This window comes from Podarcis erhardii (genome assembly GCF_964252035.2).
Source record: "Podarcis erhardii genome assembly, chromosome: 8".
Lineage (NCBI taxonomy): Eukaryota > Metazoa > Chordata > Lepidosauria > Squamata > Lacertidae > Podarcis > Podarcis erhardii.
This window is the reverse complement of record NC_138499.1, coordinates 73,567,419-73,588,776: the sequence shown is the minus strand read 5'-3', so window position 1 is coordinate 73,588,776 and position 21,358 is coordinate 73,567,419. Positions and strand designations below refer to the sequence as shown.

At 41.7% G+C, this 21,358-nt stretch overlaps 1 protein-coding gene and 2 long non-coding RNA genes across 3 annotated transcripts in view; 2 read left to right on the top strand and 1 right to left on the bottom strand.

The window, feature by feature from the left end:
* The window catches only part of CDH10 (cadherin 10), a 410,273-nt gene that overhangs the window by 372,020 nt on the left and 16,895 nt on the right, over positions 1–21,358 (bottom strand). The gene's annotated exons all lie outside the window — the stretch shown is intronic.
* Positions 1–21,358, top strand: part of LOC309348130 — an 88,545-nt gene that overhangs the window by 55,402 nt on the left and 11,785 nt on the right. The gene's annotated exons all lie outside the window — the stretch shown is intronic.
* Positions 10,998–16,408, top strand: LOC309348165. Its single transcript, XR_014159255.1, has 2 exons — positions 10,998–13,383; positions 16,112–16,408. It is a non-coding gene; the product is annotated as an uncharacterized lncRNA (long non-coding RNA).

Here is a 21,358-nt window from a genome sequence, read left to right as displayed (position 1 = left end):
GATAAAAAGGTCTGTTGACTTGGAAACCGTGGATAAAAGCATAAAGCAATTAGTGGAGACAACATGGAGGTAATTCCTAGCAATGTCTCTAGGGGGAAAAATGTTTGGCTTCAATGCACAAATTGTTTATGTACATTGCCCTGAAGTTTCTACTTCTGTAGCAAGAGAAGACTGATAATAAAAGCTGTAATAAAATTCAACCCCCCTCCAAAAAAGGCCTCAAAAATTGGCAAAGAACAAGCAGACATACATAAAGTATTAGTCTTGTGTATTAACAGACCTCTACATCTCATGTGTATGGTTGGGTAGACATGATAATCTCACTTTTAAGATCACACAGATTAGCAGGGAAAGTCATTTGCAGGAATGTGTGAATACTTTCTACAGATATTTCTGCTTTACCAAAAATATTTCATATTCAGGGCATTTATCCACAAAAGCGAATGCATAATTTTCAGAAGGGTGGCATTTTTCAAATGTTTTTCTCAGTTCTTATCCTACCGTAAGATCAGCCCCTTTCAAAATATTAATTGGTTTTCTCTGTGTTCCTACCTTTCCTTGTCCAAATGTTGTCTGTCTTGCTGCTGCAGATGACATAAGACTGTTACTAAAAGAGCACTTTTGTGTTCTGTTGACTTATTTTTTCCCTTCCCCCACCCCCCATGGATCCACAACAACAGTTTGGAAACATGCAGTTTTATTTGGGATGCTAATCTGTAGTTGTAAATATCTTTATTCCAAAAATTGAACCCTAGAGGTTCTCATGGCATCTGCATCCCTAGACATTTGGGAATTGAAGAAGGAGAAAGTTGGTTTGTTGAAAACCAGATGCTTGTGAAATGTTGTACAAAGTCACTGGTTTTCATTGGCAGAGAGGGAGCCTGGCTTAAGATTGAATCGGGTGTCTTCCCATAACTGGGCAAGTTGTGTAACTGTCACTTCTCTATTAAATGTATTGAATAGGGTTGCCGGACTGTGGCAGCCAACATATGAGTGTCATTTATCAATGGTCATCTGAACAAGCTCTGAAAACTTTGCTATCTATAATGCACTTCACATTATGTTGTGTTCTTGGCTTTGTATAAAAACTGGTTAAATTGAAGGCCTGGAAAATGCAGCCATATTTTTCTCAGTGGGTGGCATTCTGGATTGAGATACATGCAGGATGAGTTAGAGTGGGTTAAATTTAGTCGTCCCCACCCCCGTTGGTTATAATGAAACCAAATGTAACAAAATGCAAAGCTCACTCTTTGACTGTTGCAAGTAAATCCTATCACAATCCCACACTGAGGCTACTAGCCTTTACTCACTTACCTGGAAATAATCCCTACTAAACCCAGTGGGTCTTATTTCTTGTAGAAAGCAGTAGAGGTATGGGGATGTTCCAGAGTACAGTGGTACCTTGATTTAAGACCATAATCCATTCCGGAAGTCCTGTCTTAAAACAAAGAAGACTTAAAACAAAGCATGCTTTCCCATAGAAAGTAATTGAAAATGGATTGATCCTTTCTAGACAATGAAAAACACCCCCTAAAACAGCAATTTAACACACATTTTACTGTCTAACGAGACCATTGATCCATAAAATGACAGAGACGGGTTGTCAAGAGGAGATTTTTGGATTTGTGAGACGCTGGGGAACATTCTGGGGCAAGGCAGACCTCTACAAAAGAGACAGATTTCTCATTAGCCAGGATGAATGAATGAATGAATTTATTAATACGGTCACAGACCAGCATCAACACACACAATATCACAGATCATTAAAAAATATCAGAAATACAAAGGACAATAATTAGCCAGGATGGAATTGCACTACTGATGGTTTAAATAAAAAAGACCGCAAAGCAACTTTTAAGCTGATTGTAGGATGAATATATTTCTTTCTTATGACGATCTTGAACAATGGGGCATACCTCATGCAATTAATTAAATATACCTAAAGTGTTCAGGTTACTGGATGTGTACAGTGAAGTTTTACAGTATTCTCTGTTTTCACATGCATTGTTGACAAAGTTCATAAGGAAAATCTATTTTGTAACAGAAAGAAAAAATACAGTAGTACATTAACAATGTTAGCGCTAAATGTAAGAATGAACAGTTGTGTCGTTTTACCCAGCAACAGTTCATATGACAAATTCCATAATAGATTATGAATCAATGAGAAGATCTAAACTACTATCTGGCAGAGCTCTTTTAATGGCTAATAAAAGATGCTTTTTGAGTATGTAAAGAACTGTAGACTCAAGCGTGAGACTGCAATTGTTCATAATGAAATAAATTGGTACGCTAAGCTCTGCAGGGACGGTGGAACCATTTACGCTGTAAAAAAGAAGAGGAAAAGGGGTGAATTACTCTGTTTTCAGTGTACTACTTTACTGCTCTGTGAGGTAGTGGGAAAGCATAAAGGAACCTGGAGTGTGAAGGTTATAAAGCTTTGCAATTTCTTCATTGAGTTCTGACTACTTCTAATATGTAATTCATTTGTTACCATTTTGCTTGTGCCATGTTTATGTGGGGCACCTGCCAGGCATGTTTCCAATGTTTTCAAAGCCAAGGGCTTTCAATGCCCCTTGCTCTGTGGGTCCCAAGCTTGGGAACCCCATGCAAAGGATTTTGACAGGTGGGCATGGCAATGCACCTCTCTGTCATGTGACATTATTAGGACATCATAAATATTTGGATAAAGAAAAAACCCTTTTAAACCTTTTAAACAAGGCCTTTGGTTGATTTGATTGACATCCTATGCCCTTTTAAAATGTGGTGGGGTTTTTTTTTGGGGGGGGGGTTATTGGGTTTTTATTTTTATTATGTATTTTGTGGTTTTATATTTTGATTTTATTCTGTAAACCACCCTGAAATCTCCAGGTATTATTATTATCATTATCATTATCATTATCATTACACGACTAAACGACTAAACAACAACATCATTATCATTATCATTGTCATTATAATGTATATACAGCCCTATACCCAGGGATCTCAGGCCGGTTCACAGAACAGGGTGGTATAGAAATTCAATAAATAAAATAAAATAATCCAGAAATAATGCTGACATTGATTCAGTTGCAAAGGGCACACATTGCTCTGAAGACCAGTTGTTGGAAAGGTAGGATGAAAAATGTTTTAAATAAATAAGTCTTCCATTGGAGCACAAATAAAAGATGAAAACTGTATGGGTCATACCCAGCGTTAGTCAAACTCCAAGTATATGCACCAAAATCAAATTTAATCCACTTATGTTGATGTGTTTGCTTTGAGTATGGCAGTTGAAAATCAACCTATGAGTGTCAGGGGTGTCCATCTGAATTTGTATCACTGTTTGCATGATTCATTAATACATTTTCGTAATTAGGTGCCTGATGCATAATTCAGGACCGATGACTTGTGTGAGCAAGCCATTACAGATCAAACACCAGATGTGCACATTCTGAACAGTGCAAAGACTGGTCCCTTGTTACTCCAGAGGGCAGGACTAGACATACTGGATTTAAAATACCTGGGATAGATTTCAGTTGACCAATGGTTGCAATGGTAAAGCACTCTGACAATGAGACCAATTGCATACACAGCCAGTGGCTGTGCTGAAGGTTTTTCAAGCAGAGGCTGGATAACCTGTTGGGGGATGCTTAAGTTGTGGGTTTTTTGTTTTGTTTTTAAGTTAGCAGAAGGATTAGATTAGAGGAGTAGACCTTCAGGGTCCTCTGCAACCCTAAGATATCAGTGCAATCAGTTGAGTAATTCAGTTGCAAGGTGCAATCAATTAGTGGGCATTCAGATGATGAGAAATCACATGACATACATGCATCTGCAAACTACCCCTTTGTCTGAAACTAATTAGTAAAGTATCTGATAATAAAGGTGGGATGATTTATTTTGAAATCTCTCTCTCTCTCTCTCTCTCTCTCTCTCTCTCTCTCTCGTCAACTGTGCATTTGAACGTCACAATATTATGTTTTAAGAACATAAAAAAAACAATCACATCCAGTGCTTATAAAGCAAGTACAAAAACAATGCAAGATGGAGAAACCCAACTAAAATCGGTCCTTTAAAATTCAGAACATTTCAAAGCTGTACTGCATCTTTTGGAGAAGTTCTTTTGACAATGCTCAAGAAAGGGGATCCAATTTGGTACAAAACTATTTCAACTTTGTCCTGAATCTTTTGATGTCAGAAAAATGTGCCAGCTTAGACTTTGAAGTGAATTCCCAAATTTTATCTATTCATCCATTCATTAATAATGGGTGTTACATGAAACCTCCATTTCCTTGCCAACAGCATTCCTCCTGCTGCTACTATGTATGAAAATAGTTTTTTGTGTTCTTTCCTTATTGAGTCATCAGCATAATTTCATAATAATAGAGGATCATATGGGATTTCATAACCTAATATACCAAATTGCACTTCCACAGCATGCAATAATAGTATCTTCAAATATATCCAACACTTAGTTCTTATTTATTTTACTTAGTATTTCTGGAGTTATATATCACCTTAGCATTGCTTTAGAACAATTTCCCCTTATATTCATATTTAAAGAAGACCTTTGTGCCCTTCCTAGTCTTCATATATACAGTATATTATTTGCTACGTCTTGTTCCCACTTAGTCACGGTCCCATTTTCTGGCACTTCTTCAATAGCCACTGCTTTATTTGTTGGAAAAACTCACAATAATGCCTCATCACACATTTTGCATTTCCAGATGTTACCAAAAGAGAGATCAGAAGATACCATGGGCCAGCTGTTGCATGCCTCTAACATAGAGTTATTTAAGGAAAATTATGGGCTTCTTTTCTATAGATGTTATATGCCTAGTGTCATATTACAATAAAGACTATATTGTTGTTAATAGTACTTGTTTAGTGCCTACACTGCTAGCCACTGCAAATCAATAAAGCGCAATAAAACAAACAACTCTGTCATTTGTTAACTGCACTTACAGTTTTATAATAGATAAATAATAGATAAAATTGTTAAAGAAGAGAAAGAGGAAGGACAAAGAAAAATGGTAGATTAATTGATGGTGAAGAGGAAAAATAAATGAGCCAGAAACAGAGAGGAAACTTCAGAATGTATCTCAAAAAAATAATTAATAGTAATAGAATATGCTCAGGCATGAAATGAATGTTGAACCAATGAGTTTTGAAGTGTTTTTAAGATATAAAGTAGGGCAGGTGCATGTCGCGGGTAGAATTCCTGAAACAACCATTTCCATTCTAAATGTCAAAAAAGCAAAGTTGTGTTCAGTGTATTAAATTATCAGTCTAAGTTGTTAAATGTATTGACCATGAAGGATAGAATGACCAGCAGAATTCTGAGATGGCAGCTTGCTACCCAGCAGCCAAACTACATTAATCATTTGAGGCTGGTGGTGGTGAGGTTAGGAACAACCTTTGGAAAGGTTTCCATGCCTAGTGCAGCAAATATCTGTAGGGAATCCATGGTATCCCAATACTCCCCCAAACGCCTGCCTCCAGAGAGGAGGTTGAAATTGGCTGTCACCTTGAGCCTCATTTACCTTACAGGATTGTTGTAAAGAAAAAATGTGCAATGGGAGGGAAAATGTACAACACCTTCAACAGAAAAATGGAATGAAGTAATATTTCAGCTATAATCTATTTTGAGTCCCTGTCAGGGAAAATGGCAGGATATACAGTGGACCCTCTGGATACGAACTTAATTTGTACTGGGGGTCTGTACTTACCCTGAAAAGTCTGTATCCGGAAGCGCTGTTTCTGCGCATGTGCAAAGTGTGCAGAGTTCTTCTGCACACACACGCATGGCGACACCTGGAAGTATACACTTCTGGGTTTGTCGCGTCCGTAACTTTAAATTACATTACCCGAATGTAACGTAACCTGAAGTACCACTGTAATGATAAAAAACAATGATAAAAATAAATTAATAATAATGTAATTGGCTCAAGGTGACAGGTATATGATGCATTTGTGTGCCATGAGATCATACGTGAGAGGGACACGGGTGGCACTGGGGTCTAAACCACTGAGCCTCTTGGGCTTGCCGATCGGAAGGTCGGCGATTCGAGTCCCCATGACAGGGTGAGCTCCCATTGCTCTGTCCCAGCTCCTGCCAACCTAGCAGTTTGAAAGAACACCGGTGCAAGTAGATAAATAGGTACTGCTGTGGCAGGAAGATAAACAACTTTTCCGTGCGCTCTGGTTTCCATCACAGTGTTCCGTTGTGCCAGAAGTGGTTTAGTCATGCTGGCCAAATGACCCGGAAAGCTGTCTGTGGACAAACATCAGATTCCCTCGCTCTGAAAGCGAGATGAGCGCCGCAACCCCATAGTCACCTTTGACTGGACTTAACCATCCAGGGGTCCTTTACCTTTATGTTTACATGGGAGAAGCTTCTTGATGTAGATTAGGATGTCCCTATTTTCATTGGAGAATTGTTGGAGGGTATGTGACCCATCTCCATACTAGAGACTTTTTTTGTTTTGTTACAAGTGACCAGGCAAGCTTTCATATGCTATCATTTTGTTATTGTGATTATCATTATTATCTACAGAAATGAGCTCCCTATAAGTTCTTGTTTGTGGTTATGTATCTGCATATGAAATCTCTCCTCGCTGTTTGCAGTTCTGAACAGTTTCTCAAAAGCAGAAAGGCTTTTAATATAGTATCCTGCTGCTCAAAATGCTAAATATGGAATTCCCCCCTCCATTAGTTTAGAAGTTAGCTTGTGTGCAAGTGCTTAGAAGTTGTTGTGGCCAGGCCATTTGTGTACTTCGCTTTAGTGTCTTTGTGTGTGTTCTCAAGCTTTTCCCGCAAGCTCACAATTGATCATGGCTGAGATGTCAAATACCTTGAGAGGACGAGGGAGGGAGAGATTGTTTAAAGATAGGAAATAAACTGCTGCACAAAGTGCATAGCAGGAGGCAAAAAGGGAAATTGAGTTCTAAAGCTGCTTAGAAACTCTAGCTTAACTGGGAAGAATGAGTTGGTTTGTGGTAAGATGAAGGGGTGCTGAACACTGTGGAATCACATTTATTCCTGTGGGCTGGGAAGCCTTCATTAAAAAGGAATATGTGAATTAAATTGTAAACAATTATGGAAGGACAAATGTCATAAGGCTGTGAAGAACAGGGTAGCTTTGTGCATGCGTGTACAAGGGCAGAAATGATAGAAGGTCACTCTCAACCAAGTCCCATTGAAATGCTTCCCTGATTCCCTCAGATGTAAGACTTACAGAAAATACTGTTTTGCCACCACGGCAGAACTGTGGCACAGAGGTCCAGGACCCCACTCCACAAAGTGAGCAGCCTAGCTCCCAAAGAAAGCAGCATTGGCTTATTACATTGTAAGGCAAGTTAACATATTGTTAAATAAGTTACATAATGCATATTGCTTTTTGAATTGGGGAGGGGTGGCAGCAGGGAGGCTAAGACTATTAAAAATCCAGAGTAAAAAAAACACACACAAAATCACCAGAATCTCCTGGTCTTGGTTTCCTGATGGGAAAGTGGTTGAACTTCGCCAGTCCTAAAAGAGATACTGTTTTGGAATGCATCAATAATACAAGATCATTGCAGTGTTAAGTCTGGAAGGAAGAAGCACGGTTATAATTTTAGCAGTGCTGTTTTCTAACATGTTGTCATCTCATAACTGCTGCAAAGCTGCATTAAGTTTGAGATGACATCCGCTCGCGCCCTTCTGCATTAATCATTCAAAGTGATGTCACCTTCTTGTTTATAGCTGTAAATCACACAGTCAGATTGTGACTGTTCTTAATCTAAAAAATCTACCAGGCATTTCCCTAAAGACATATTAACAGCCTGGCGGGGTACTGGGAGGTGGTATCGCATGTTTGCTTGCCTACAGGGTTATTTAGCATGTGCACGGTGAGTGGAGTTACCAGTTCTGTTGTTTAGTCATTTAGTTGTGTCCGACCCTTTGTGACCCCATGGACCAGAGCACGCCAGGCACTCCTGCCTTCCACTGCCTCCCGCAGTTTGGTCAGACTCATGTTTGTAGTTTCGAGAACACTGTCCAACCATCTCGTCCTCTGTCGTCCCCTTCTTGTGCCCTCCATCTTTCCCAACATCAGGGTCTTTTCCAGGGAGTCTTCTCTTCTCATGAGGTGGCCAAAGTATTGGAGCCTCAGCTTCACGATCTGTTCTTCCAGTGAGCACTCAGGGCTGATTTCCTTCAGAATGGATAGGTTTGATCTTCTTGCAGTCCATGGGACTCTCAAGAGTCTCCTCCAGCACCATAATTCAAAAGCATCAATTCTAGGGTGCTCCAAAACTTTCTTAAAAAGTTTTCTTTCCCAGCAAAAAGGCTTCTGCTTCTCTGTCTCTTCCAGTGGGTGTGACACTGGGATGACTGGAAGTGGGGGTGGGGCTGTATAGTCTTTCCATCCATTGCTCTGTAGCCTCCATGGCCACCCCTGTTTTTTGACCTGAGGAAGTCCCAAGAGAGGAATTACATCATAATGTCTTCCCTGGGTTTAACTGAAGCATAGGAAGACAGCAATGAAAGGCCTAAGATCTGTGGCAGAAGAACAGCACATTGGAAAGCCTTTGATTCAAGCCATTGTCATCTCCTGGAAGCAGTGCTACTTTTCTACAAACAAACAAACAAACAAACAAACAAACAAACGAGGTACCAGTACTGTGTCCTGTTGTGTGCTGCCAGGAAAAAACCAAAAAGCGCACTGCTTATAGAAAACCCCAGCAAGGATGTCATTTGGTTTTCAGTAAATGTGCATATCCAGGAAGGCTGTAGAATGCCGTTCATAAGGGAGATGATTTGCTGAATGGGAAAAGGTGACTTATTAAATTCCTCTGCTACCTCAAAAGTAAAGTAAGTTGAACACACACACATCCCACGTATGAGAAATTCAGTGAAATTTCCCCTCCCCTTTGTTAATTTTAAAAGGCAGTATTTTTATACAAATATGTATAATGTGCTGAGAACTACAATAAACTACACCAGGCTTCCTCAACCTCGGCCCTCCAGATGTTTTAAGACTACAATTCCCAGCATCCCTGACCACTGGTCCTGCTAGCTAGGGATCGTGGGAATTGTAGGCCAAAAACATTTGGAGGGCTGAGGTTGAGGAAGCCTGAACTACACTTACAAAACAAAAATACTAATAACAAAGAACACTCCAGGTCTGACAGCTGAGCTAATAAAATATTATTTCTCATTGTGGATTTAATATTCAAGAAAACATATTCTCATATTTGTCAAACAAAGGAAGTTAAGGCATCATGGAAAATGTTATCTGATGATAATTTCAAGATACTTGAATCAATTATTATTATTATTTCAAATCATTGTATTGGGCTAGATGTGTCCTTGTACTGACAGACTTACCAGTCTTGGGGAGGGGAACCCTAAATCATTCTGCAAAAATAAAAAATAAAAATGGTTTTGCTTGTCCCTTAGTGATGCGGATTTTATGCATGCAATTCTCAATGCAATTTTCCAAAGTTCCCCTCAAATCTATTGTAAAAGTCCTATTGCTCTTCCATGATTGTGTTCTTATAGGTCTGGAAGCAACTGGTGTGAATCTAACCAACTCCTTAAATAGTACATTCCACACCCTCACCTCCCAAAAAACCACCAGTAATAGCAGTATTGATTTTGACATTTTGACAGTGCCCAGATACAGTATGGCATTCATCTTTTTGAGTATCTCATCTCAAAATCTTACTACTATACTTGTAGACACTCCCGCCACAGATGAATATAAGTGCCCTGTTGACTGCAACCCCTCCAGCAGTTCTAGGGACATTTAGCCATCATGTGTATCAGTCTCACTGGGATATAATACCATTTGTGGATTGTTTGCAGATACACATTGCAGCGGCTTCACATTTCACATGCTGTCCCAGTTTCTTTTATCATTAATTGATGGAGAATGGTAAAAAAAAATCAGCACAGCCGTTGTTACTCACCCACACTAGTAATTAGCTTGAAGAGTCTGCTGTAATTGGTCCAAACTCTTCCTGAACTTCCTAATATGCATTTAGACAAATTGGCGAAGATAATTGCTAAAGCATTATAAATAACAAACAACAATTAGTAAAATATTTACCAGGCTTCTGCAATAAAAAAATGCAAAATTAGAAAAAAGTGTGCCTGCCTCCTTGACTTAAATAAAATATTCATTCCATTTTTTCTCTCTTCCACCAACATTTATTTCAAGAAATCAAGCTAATTAAATTTAAGAGACTAAATAGAGGGAAATCTTTCTCACTTCTCAACAGGTTAAAACTTGAGGTCACAGGAACTTAAGGGCTATTCACACCACTTCTTGTCTCATTGCTTTCCCCTGTGGAAAACTGCTCTTTAGTGCTCAATCAGAGCAAACAGCAACAGGTTTCCCACATATTGTCCTTTATTCCACTTTAGAGCTAAAGAGCAGGTTTTCACTGCAAAAGTTGCAGGACAAGGAGTACTCCTCTCAGACCTGTGCCTAGAAAGTACAGGTCAAACACAAAACCACTCAAACCAATGCTTCCTGGGCACTGGACAAGTTTTACAGAGGATCTAGCACTGTGCAGATTCCAAAGCAGACCCCCAGACCAATCCACACATTGCTAGGGAATGTGATTGAGTGATGCCTTTGCTTCAAAGTTGCCTTTTGCCAGATCCCTCCCTATCTCTAATGGCACAGCAAAAAAACCCTACTGTATGAAATGGTTCAGATTTAGGCTGGAGGTAAAGTTAGGTGGGCGGGATGTAGGTGGCGCTGTGGTCTAAACCACAGAGCCTAGGGCTTGCCGATCAGAAAGTTGGTGATTCGAATCTCCGCGGCAGGGTGAGCTCCTGTTGCTTGGTCCTTGCTCCTGCCCACCTAGCCGTTCAAAAGCACATCAAAAGTGCAAGTAGTTAAATAGGTACCGTTCCGGCGGGAAGGTAAACGGCGTTTCCATGCACTGCTCTCATTCACCAGAAGTGGTTTAGTCATGCTGACCACATGACCCGGAAGCTGTCTGCAGCCAAACGCCGGCTCCCTTGGCCTATAGAGCGAGATGAGCGCGCAACCCCAGAGTCATCCGCGACTGGACCTAACGGTCAGGGGTACCTTTACCTTTAAGGTTAGTTGAAGCTATTGAAACCCTGCTTCCAAGCAACATATGGTGAATTAGTAAAAAAAATAAGATTGTTTAACTTACATACTACTGGATATGTAAATTAAAAGATCTACAAATCTAAATGAACTTCTTTGGGGATGTGTTGGATAAATCCCGCTGTTCTATACAAATGTTTTAAAATTGCTGCTGAAGTACAGTTAAATGAAGCTGTTATGTGTACTACAGTCTATATTTGCATATTTGACAGCATCATTACCATGTGCTGAAGACAGTTGGATGGGATTAGAATGTATTGGCATTCTAGTATTACATATTCTTCTGGTAAAATTTTATTAGTAATGTTGCTTCTTTTTTTTGGTATGCCCCAGCTGCACACTGGAGTGTTACATTTCTGATGTTAATGGAGTTTTTATAGAGCTAATTTCAGGCTGTCAATCCCAAATCAGGAGCTAACCCATGAAAAATAAGCAAATTGGCTTAAAAGTGATCAGATTTCTCAATTTCAATATAGCGTCTTTAGTCTGCCTCGGCACAGTGACATGAAAGCACGCTGTAGTTGTTTTCATGTCTCTGCCATTATTTTTATATGCAGTTATCACAATAGTTTATAATGAAAGACTTAAGAAGGCTACAGTGGCTTGATGTGCCATTAAGTCACACAAGCCAACAATATTGTATTGCCCTTTTGTGTTGGCTCAAAAATTCAGCAACAAATGCATATACAGTGGTACCTCGGGTTAAGGACTTAATTCGTTCTGGAGGTCCGTTCTTAACCTGAAACTGTTCTTAACCTGAGATACCACTTTAGCTAATGGGGCCTGCCGCCGCTGCTGCGCAATTTCTGTTCTCATCCTGAAGCAAATTTCTTAACCGAAAGTCCTATTTCTGGGTTAGCGGAGTCTGCAACCTGAAGCGTCTGCAACCCGAGGTACCACTGTAGTGTGGCATGCTCATCTCTCCCTATAAAGGGACGCGGGTGGCACTGTGGTCTGAACGACTGAGCCTCTTGGGCTTGTTGATCAGAAGGTCGGCAGTTCAAATCCATGTGACAGGGTGAGCTCCATTGCTCTGCCTCAGCTCCTGCCAAACTAGCAGTTTGAAAGCACTCCAGTGCAAGTAGATCAATGGGTACCGCTGTGGCAGGAAGGTAAACAGCGTTTCTGTGCACCCTGGCTTCCATCACGGTGTTTCGTTGCGCCAGTAGCAGTTTAGTCCTGTTGGCCACATGACCTGGAAAGCTGTCTGTGGACAAACGCCATCTCCCTTGGCCTGAAGTGAGATGAGCACCGCAAGCCCATAGTCACTTTTAACTGGACTTAACCATTCAGGAGTCCTTTACCTTTACCTTTTATCTCCCTATAGGAATTCTCTTTTTGTGAGCAACCTTGATTCTGTGTTCTGGGGAAAAAAATAATCACCATCACCATATATTCTTACCTTGTGTATTTGACCAAATGTATGTCATGTCCTCCATGCCAGGGATGTAAATCTGATGGCACGAAAGAGCAAAGAGCAACAGGATTTTAAGTCTGTCAGATGGACTGACGCTAAGTGTTGTTTTTTTGTGCGTGTGTGTGATCGCTATATCAGGGCTGCAACACTTTAAGCAAAGCTTCATTAAGCGCAGGAGTCAGCCTGAAATAAACTGTTTGTATGAACACAGCCTTTATTTATTTTTCATATTTGTTAGCCACTTTTCTCGCCAAGAAACTCACTGCACCTTTCGTTAACACTCAGACTGATTTTCATTAAAAGCTTTCATCTGAAACCAGTCTGGGAGATATATTGTAACATGAAACTGTATGATAAATATTGGCAGAAGGGGGGAAAACTTCATAGTCAAAAGTAGGCCACTAACATTTTGGGAGTCGACACTGCAATAAATATGACATTAATGGCCGTGTCTTAAAACTTGGCTGTCTGAGCAGATAAGTACTTAAAATGGGGGGTTACTGACCACTGTGTCATTGCAATGTCACAAACCATGAAGTTACACTAGCAATGAAGGCAGACAATGTCAGCGCAAATGTCATCAGTCAGGGTGGCGGCTGTACTGCTGAGGAGCTGACAAACCCACTGACAAGGCATTTAGAAGGATGGCACATTAAGATTTCACTTAGGAAAGGAGGAGGAAATAGTTCAGAATTCGATTGTGCAAACCTTGTTTGTAGTCTGGCCTGAAACTGGGCTGTAAGAAGGAAGCTGTATCCATTCTGATAGCTACTCACTTGGGTTCATGGGCCATCTCAGAATGTTATTTAATTCTGTTTGGCAGCTGCCACCTGCTGCGTCATTGAGAGTGACTCAGGTGAGTGGGCACATATGATCAAGATTAATACCAGCTGCTGCCCACTATGACTGATGCCTCGTCAGTTTTGAAATGCTTTTTTAACCTTTATTCATAAAGAGGGTTAACTTCACCTGCTTATGATGATTCTCTGATGCATTTTTTGTTGGCGTCTGTCTGTCTTGAGAGACCATGGAATCTGCCTCCAGGGGTGAAGCCAAACCACTGGAGAATCACAACACCCACAGTGGCTGCAGAAACTGGTAACTGCTGCCTCCCACACTGTTTTTGCTGCATTAGCATCAATGTGATCTTTCAAGGGGTGCAAGCCTGGGCTGTGTGTATGGGCTGCCCAGATGACAACACCTCCCACCCGGCCTCACTAATGTGGTCCAAAGGAAAGCAGAGCAGTACGTTTGACACCAGCTTGGCTGTGGGAGTTGCTGGAAGGAGGAGTACAATAACCTGACTAAATGCATGAGTTAAAACAAGAAAGCAGCTGAGTTGAGGCAGAAAAAGCCCACAGAGCCATACAAGTTGTCTGTTCTTGGCTACAAATTTTGGAGATCTAAAAATCCCTTTGTTCATTTCCCTCTAGCTAACGGATTCATTGCTTAAGATTCATCCTTTGAGTTGTTAACATATGAGAAAAGCTGATGGGCTCTTCATATTGTATCTGATTTGTTCAGAAGGGACCTTATTAAAATGTGCACCTAAACTGAGATAACTCCCACTGTCTGAATATATTGAGTGTTTTGAAGTTCACCAGGTTTCCTGAAGTCATCCACATTGCTGGTTCTCAGACAGTACCACATAGGTACTAGTAAATTCCAAGCCATTTAAATTCTGTAGCAAACTTGCACACTTTTGATGCACAGAGTTGAACCCAATTCTCTGTATATGGCAACTGACATGGGGTTGGACAAACTACATATTTTCTGCTGACTTTCCTAGGATAGTTCAGTGAGCTGTGTTCATCTTGGTAGGTTAGAATTGTGTAAGGGTGCTTTCATAGCAATGAAAAGAGGAGAGTCACCATAAAAATTTCATAGACAGAGTGGGCTGCTGAGAGTGGGTTTGGGACCCAGTGAAAAAAGAAAAGTAAACCCCACCCAGCAAGGGTGAACCAGCTAAAAATCCTTACTCTGGGATATGATCTCATTTTTATGTTAATAATAAGATAGTATTTGTACCTGTTGGGGATATTAAGATCCCAATGGTGAATGTCAATAATACAGTGGAACCTCGGTTTTCGAACATAATCCATTCCAGAAGACCGTTTGACTTCTGAAACATTCAGAAACTGAGGATCAATGAGCGGTCGGCAAAATCCATTGAAAAAATGGAGAAACACTCCTTGGAAGCCATTCAACTTCCAAGGCACGTTCAAAAACAGAAGCAATTACTTCTGGGTTTTCGGCGTTTGGGATCTGAATCATTCGGCTTCTGAGATGCTCAAAAACTGAGGTTCCATAAGCACCCAGACGATTGTTGCTGAACTAACTGTACACTTTAAACTTGTATGTGTAGCACCACAATAATGCGTACCACTCAACAATTTTGTTGCAGTCACATGGTGTTCACTTGCTAAAACGTACAAAGATGATAAGACGACACTGCAATGTTGTACTGCCAAAGTGCAAAAGCGAATGTTCATGTAGAGTTGTGAATTCTCGGAAATGCTCAGCGCATGCCATAAGCTTGCAAACCCTTATTCAGAATTGTATGTGCATTGAACATGAAAGACATATTTTGTAAAGAATTACATGAAATAGTTGCAAGATAATTGGTCGCTGGGGCCCCACTCAGAGCACCAAACCCCAGTAATTTATACCAGCTCTCCCACCCTATCTTGTCAGTCCTGTATATTTTAAAGGCCATACATTGTTTATTCAGCTGAAGAGGAACATTTTCTCCTGGTGCCTTAAAATAGGTCATAAAGGCATCATACAAGCCTCGCTGAGGAGAGCATTCCACAAATGGGAAGCCACCACAGAAAAGGCCTATTCTTGTGTTGCTAACCTCCGGACTATCAGCCCCGTGCCACTCAGTGATGTTCTAATTTGTCATCCATTTATTTTGCCCATTGAGCTTGCCAGAACCACCAAAAACCCAAATGAACATTGGCATTGTTTTCGCCCTCCCTTGTCCTCCATGCATCCATTTGCACTTATCAATGTGGATTATCATTGGATAAAGGTAAAGGTAAAGGGACCCCTGACCATTAGGTCCAGTCGTGGCCGACTCTGGGGTTACGGCGCTCATCTTGCTTTATTGGCTGAGGGAGCCGGCGTACAGCTTCTGGGTCATGTGGCCAGCATGACTAAGCCACTTCTGGTGAACCAGAGCAACGCACGGAAACGCCGTTTACCTTCCTGCTGGAGCAGTACCAATTTATCTACTTGCACTCTGACGTGCTTTCAAACTGCTAGGTTGGCAGGAGCAGGGACCAAACAACGGGAGCTCACCCCGTTGCGGGGATTCGAACTGCTGACCTTCTGATTGGCAAGTCCTAGGCTCTGTGGTTTAACCCACAGCGCCACCCGATACTGGAGAGAAAATGCTGGTCCCGGTATGTGCTTATTAATCATCTCTCCCTTTCAAGATGTGTCTGTATAAAAATAGCAGTGATAAGAACTCGGAGGAATGACAAGAGCAAGGGCTATTACTCCAGTGAATAGTGTTATGCTGTTAAACATCCTTTGGCTTCTGAAAATGTGATGTGATTTATCTCCCTTTGTTTTTGCAGACCTTTTAAAAGTGAAAGCATTCCTATCACATAATGTCCATGTTCCAGGAACCCAGGAATCCATTTTCACCTAAATAGGACCATATCTAGTCCAGAGGCACATTTTCTGAACCTGTTAATGCCCTGTCTGACAGAAGAGAGGCTAGAGAAGTGTGGATTCCAATATCTGTTTTTCGATTTCTGCACTATTGTTCTACAGAAATTAGTATTGCCTCTTTTTAGCTTCTTGGGGGAGAGGAGGGAGTTATGTCCAACTGTCAAGCTGTTCGCAAGGAATAAAACATCCCTTGTGCTTGATTCAGACCTGAATGCATGATCTAAAAAACCCAAAAAACCCCAACCTCCAACAACTCTCTTAAATGAGAGTATTCTACATACAATTTCAGTCCTCTTATGTCCAAGGTGTGCTCGATTCCCCCTTGCACTACAATGTATTCTTTGAGATGAAATGTTTCACCAAGTTATGTCTAGGGACAGATACAGCATTCCCTCCCCGCCGCCATAAAATAGTTCCTTTCTGAATCTGTTTTTCTTGGCGGTGATCATAAATTTGTATATACATTCAAGGAAACTCTGTAAGCAACGTTAAGCTAATGACAAGAGAGACGAAACACCTGTATGTACTAAAAAAAAAATGACTTCCAGAATGCCAAACGAAAGGTATATCTTGCTTATTGAGGTAATATGGTGACAGCCGTAGGTTTGTGACTACAATGCATCAAATTGTTTTGAGCACATGAAACAAACAAATCACTTAGAGAGACTAAAGCAAACCCAGTATTGCGGCAAGTCACGCCTGGAGTGGTCTCTGAGACCACCCTCCATAGCCCTGCTGTGGGTTTCTTAAACTTTAATGCAGGCATAGGCAAACTTGGCCCTCCAGATGTTTTGGAACTACAACTCCCATCATCCCTAGCTAACAGGACCAGTGGTCAGGGATGATGGGAATTGTAGTCTCAAAACATCTATAGGGCCGAGTTTGCCTATGCCTGCTTTAATATATTTTTCTACCTCGATTTTCCCCCTTCATCTTAAAATAGCAGGAATCAAGTTACTTTGCAAAACATTAGACCTTCCTCGTGCTGTCTTTTATCTTCCTAATATGTTGTTGGTCCACGAGAGCAATGTAACATCTGATACGAGGCAAGTAACAGAAGACCTAGTGGAAGAATGATTGACAGGAGTAGAGTGGGATGCTGGGTGGAGGTGGAGGCAGAGTTAGAGCATGTCAGTTGTGGAATCGTTACTACTGCAAATGACACATTATGAACAAATGCAGGCTGTTTGTCTTACTCTGGAAAGAGAGAATTTGGATTCCTGCCCAGAAGCGTGGAGCAAGTTGCATGAAAGACTGTGACCTCTTGTAGTTTGGGAAAGGCCACTTGCCAAGTTTAATGTGACATGTCCACCACAGGCATGAAATGTTTGTATGACCATATGGCCAAGAGTGTAAATACTGGCTATGTATGAATCAACAGATGGTCTGCAAAGCCTTTAAAGCTGATGTATGCTACGTTTTGTGCCCAAATTAAGTATTTGGGGCTGACTTTCATGTTTAAAAATTAAACCTTCCCCTGAATTCATTCACATACTAGTATGCAAAGAGTGTGGGGGAGATGATCTCTCAAGAGCAACGGTTTTTTATGTGACAGAAATGAAGCTGAGACTTATTTCCCTGAATTGCCGGAATTTGATGGGGGCAGGAAAATGCACCAGAGATTTCAAGGAGAGCGGCAACAGCTAATTGCTCCCAGTTATGTGTCAGAAGAGGGCCTTTTAACTTTCAATAAGTTTCCTATCAAAACCTCAAAACAATTAGAACTGGCCTCCTTTTTTTGTCCTTTAATTATTATTGAACTTGGCTTCTAAATCCCATCAATCAATGGCAAGGAAGGCTATGCATAAAGGGAATGCATGCCTTGCATTTGCAATGATGCACAAGTGCTTTTTGGAAATCATCTCAAAACTTAGAAAGTATTATATCAGGCTAAATTTTGAATCATTCTTCGCTACAAGGTAAATCTATATACCAATAATTCTTGTACTAGACTTCTGGGAGGGCGGAAACACCATTTTCTTTAAACACATGTGCACAATAAGTTTGTATCTCTTTAACATTCACAGAGGTGAGTTGCGGTAGGAAAGCTGGCAGTTTGGTAAAGGTAAAGGGACCCCTGACCATTAGGTCCAGTCGTGACCGACTTTGGGGTTGCAGCGCTCACCTCGCTTTATTGGCCGAGGGAGCCGGTGTATAGCTTCCGGGTCATGTGGCCAGCATGACTAAGCCACTTCTGGCGAACCAGAGCAGCACATGGAAAAACCATTTACCTTCCCGCCGGAAGGTATTTATCTACTTGCACTTCATGCTTTCGAACTGCTAGGTTGTCAGGAGCAGGGACTGAGCAACCGGAGCTCACCCCGTCGCGGGGCTTTGAACCGCTGACCTTCTGATCGGCAAATACTAGGCTCTGTGGTTTAAAGGACTTTGGCCTATAGCAGAAATCGTCGTGGATAAAGTTGCCCAGTTCCTCTCTTCTGAAATGAAGTTGGCAGTATGGTTGTGGATAAAGTCAGGTGTCTCCAGGGGATGAGGAAGGGGGTGCGGTGGGGGCGGGACACCCCAGGTGTCTTCGCTGAGGGGGGGGGGTGACATTTGGCGTGCCGCTCTCTCGCAACTCCTAAGCCTACCCCGAGTGGCGACATTCATCTTGCCGGCGGCATTCCCCTCTTCCCCCTTCATTCTGAAAGCTCAAGGGAGGCTTGGGAGTCATGGGTGGGTGGCGTGCTGAATGTCCGCCGTTGGTGGCTTGGTCCACCCCATGGGTGGCTCGCTCTGTCCCCTGGCTGCAGGGTGTGCATGCTGCTCTATGCACCCAAGCAGTTATCCGGCGCCCGGGTGGGCACCCTCCGCCTCCCCCTTTGGGAGCACGCCTGCCCTGGGCAGCGTGGGCATATGCTCCACCGCTGGGTGTCCAGCATGTATTGGCCCAAGGAGCAAAAGACCAAGGTAGTAAGTATCATGGCAGCTGCCATCTTCTAGATCACTTACAAATGAAGAATTTTGAAATCTCTGCCTGGGCTGGGAAACGCTGCTCATCCTTCCTCTAGAACACATCTCGAGGTAACTGTCTTTCTAGTAAGCACCGTGCAAAACTATTTTAGATGCTTTCATCTCTGCCGTTGCTTTGCCCTTGGCGGCAGTGAATTGAGAACGAGCCAAATTAATCAAATCAACCCTAAGCCCATGTCTGAACGCTGCACAAGCCAGTGCGGAAGGAGTTCTATATTAAATCCCTGCAGCAGCTCCAAGGCTGTATAAACTCCAAGGCTTTAATCCGCATGTCTTTACACTGATAAATAGGAGCCATTGTATCAGCAGAAGACTTGGGCTGCTTGACCTCAAGGTGCAATTGTGAGCTAAGGGAATAATAAGGTCAGCAGCATAGGCTGGATTGATTTGATACAGTGTCTTGTATGTAAAAAGAGCAATTTTAGGCTCACCAGGTCAGAACTTATTATTCTGGGCATCTACAAGGGGAATAGAGCACAGTGGTGTTGATAGTGCATAATCAGGGCAAGACTTATGGTTGCAAAGGTTCTCAACAAAGTGAAATGTGTAACGGACTTCTTAAAGTGAGATCTATTTTGCCTTTGTTTCATCAGCTTGCAAGACCATTGGAAACCCAAAATGGTGAATATACTGGGAATATCTATACATTTTGGGGCATTTAAAAAGATCTAGCACATTGTTCTATTGATGCCTGGGGGTGCAATGGAAATAGCCACCATTTTTGTCTCCTTATTTAATCTTATTTAAATTACTTTGTATTCTTTCAAAATTGCTTGGATGTTCAGCCCCAATACCCATGTTCCAAATGCATCTTGAAATTTTGCTTTAGGTGGAGGCTGGCAGCAGCCTGGAGGTGTGTAAAACCTCCCAGGGAAATGTTACTTGTCTTATGAAAATATTTAGCTCATCCTCTCTCAGCTGCCACCACCTGAGGCTTGAGTCAGTGGATTATACTGTGGATCACCAGTGGAAAGAAAACATGGCAGATCCCTGTATTTTCCATCAGTAAGCACGAGAGCTTGCCTCCTCTTTGTCTGGTATTTCCCCCACTCTACCTGCTTGCTACTTTTCAGTGCTGAAAGTCCTCCCAAAGCAGTTCACAATCTCTCTAGTCTAGACCATCAAAACTACATTCCTGCTGGGAAGTGTGATGGGCACATGCATTAGCAGCCATGGCTAATGGGCTTGATCCCTTTCCCACTTGTGAATTTATGCACATTGCGTTGCCAACAGCGTCTGGCTGAAAATATACATTTCTGGGAGAAACATTTGACTCCCTAACAAAGAGACAGATACGCTAAGGGTGGTGCCTTGTTTGTCTACCAAAGTGTTAAATCTTCATGGAACATTTTCTTTCGATAACAACAGTTTTTTAACGGTGTGCCTTATAATTCACCAGCTGCTATCTGATCTCCTATCACACCTCTAATTAACAGTTAAAAAGGAATATTACTTCATATTAATGACATGCACAGAATATGAAGCACATGTGAACAACAAAAAGACATTTGTTTCTGTGATGCTTGATTAATAACAGTTAAATGTTCCTATCTGGACACGGCAGATCTCCAGACGGCATACGCCTCATGTAAAACCGAGGCACTCCTTTTTAAAATGCTGCACAAAATTATTGTGTGTGGGGAAGCCTTATGATGCTTCCTGCATTGCAGCAGAAATACCACAATAAGGCATGTTTTTGCATTGACATTTACATGTGAACTATATGGCACAGGTATCTAAATATCACAGGGCTACGTGAACAAAAGGGAAGTTAAGATGATACTTGATAACTTTCACCTTGAAGTCGAACAAATGCACCCAACACTAAAACAGTTATCTATCATAATAAGCAACAATTCCAACCGGCTGCTTTACTATGGGGACGTGGGTGGCATTGTGGGTTAAACCGCAGAGCCTAGGACTTGCCAATCAGAAGGTCGGTGGTTTGAATCCTCATGACGGGGTGAGCTCCCATTGCTCGGTCCCTGCTCCTGCCAACTAGCAGTTCGAAAGCACGTCAAAATGCAAGTAGATAAATAGGTACCGCTCTGGCAGGAAGGTAAACGACGCTTCTGTGTGCTGCTCTGGTTCACCAGATGCAGCTTAGTCATGCTGGCCACATGACCCGGAAGCTGTACGCCGGCTCCCTTGGCCAATAAAGCGAGATGAGCACCACA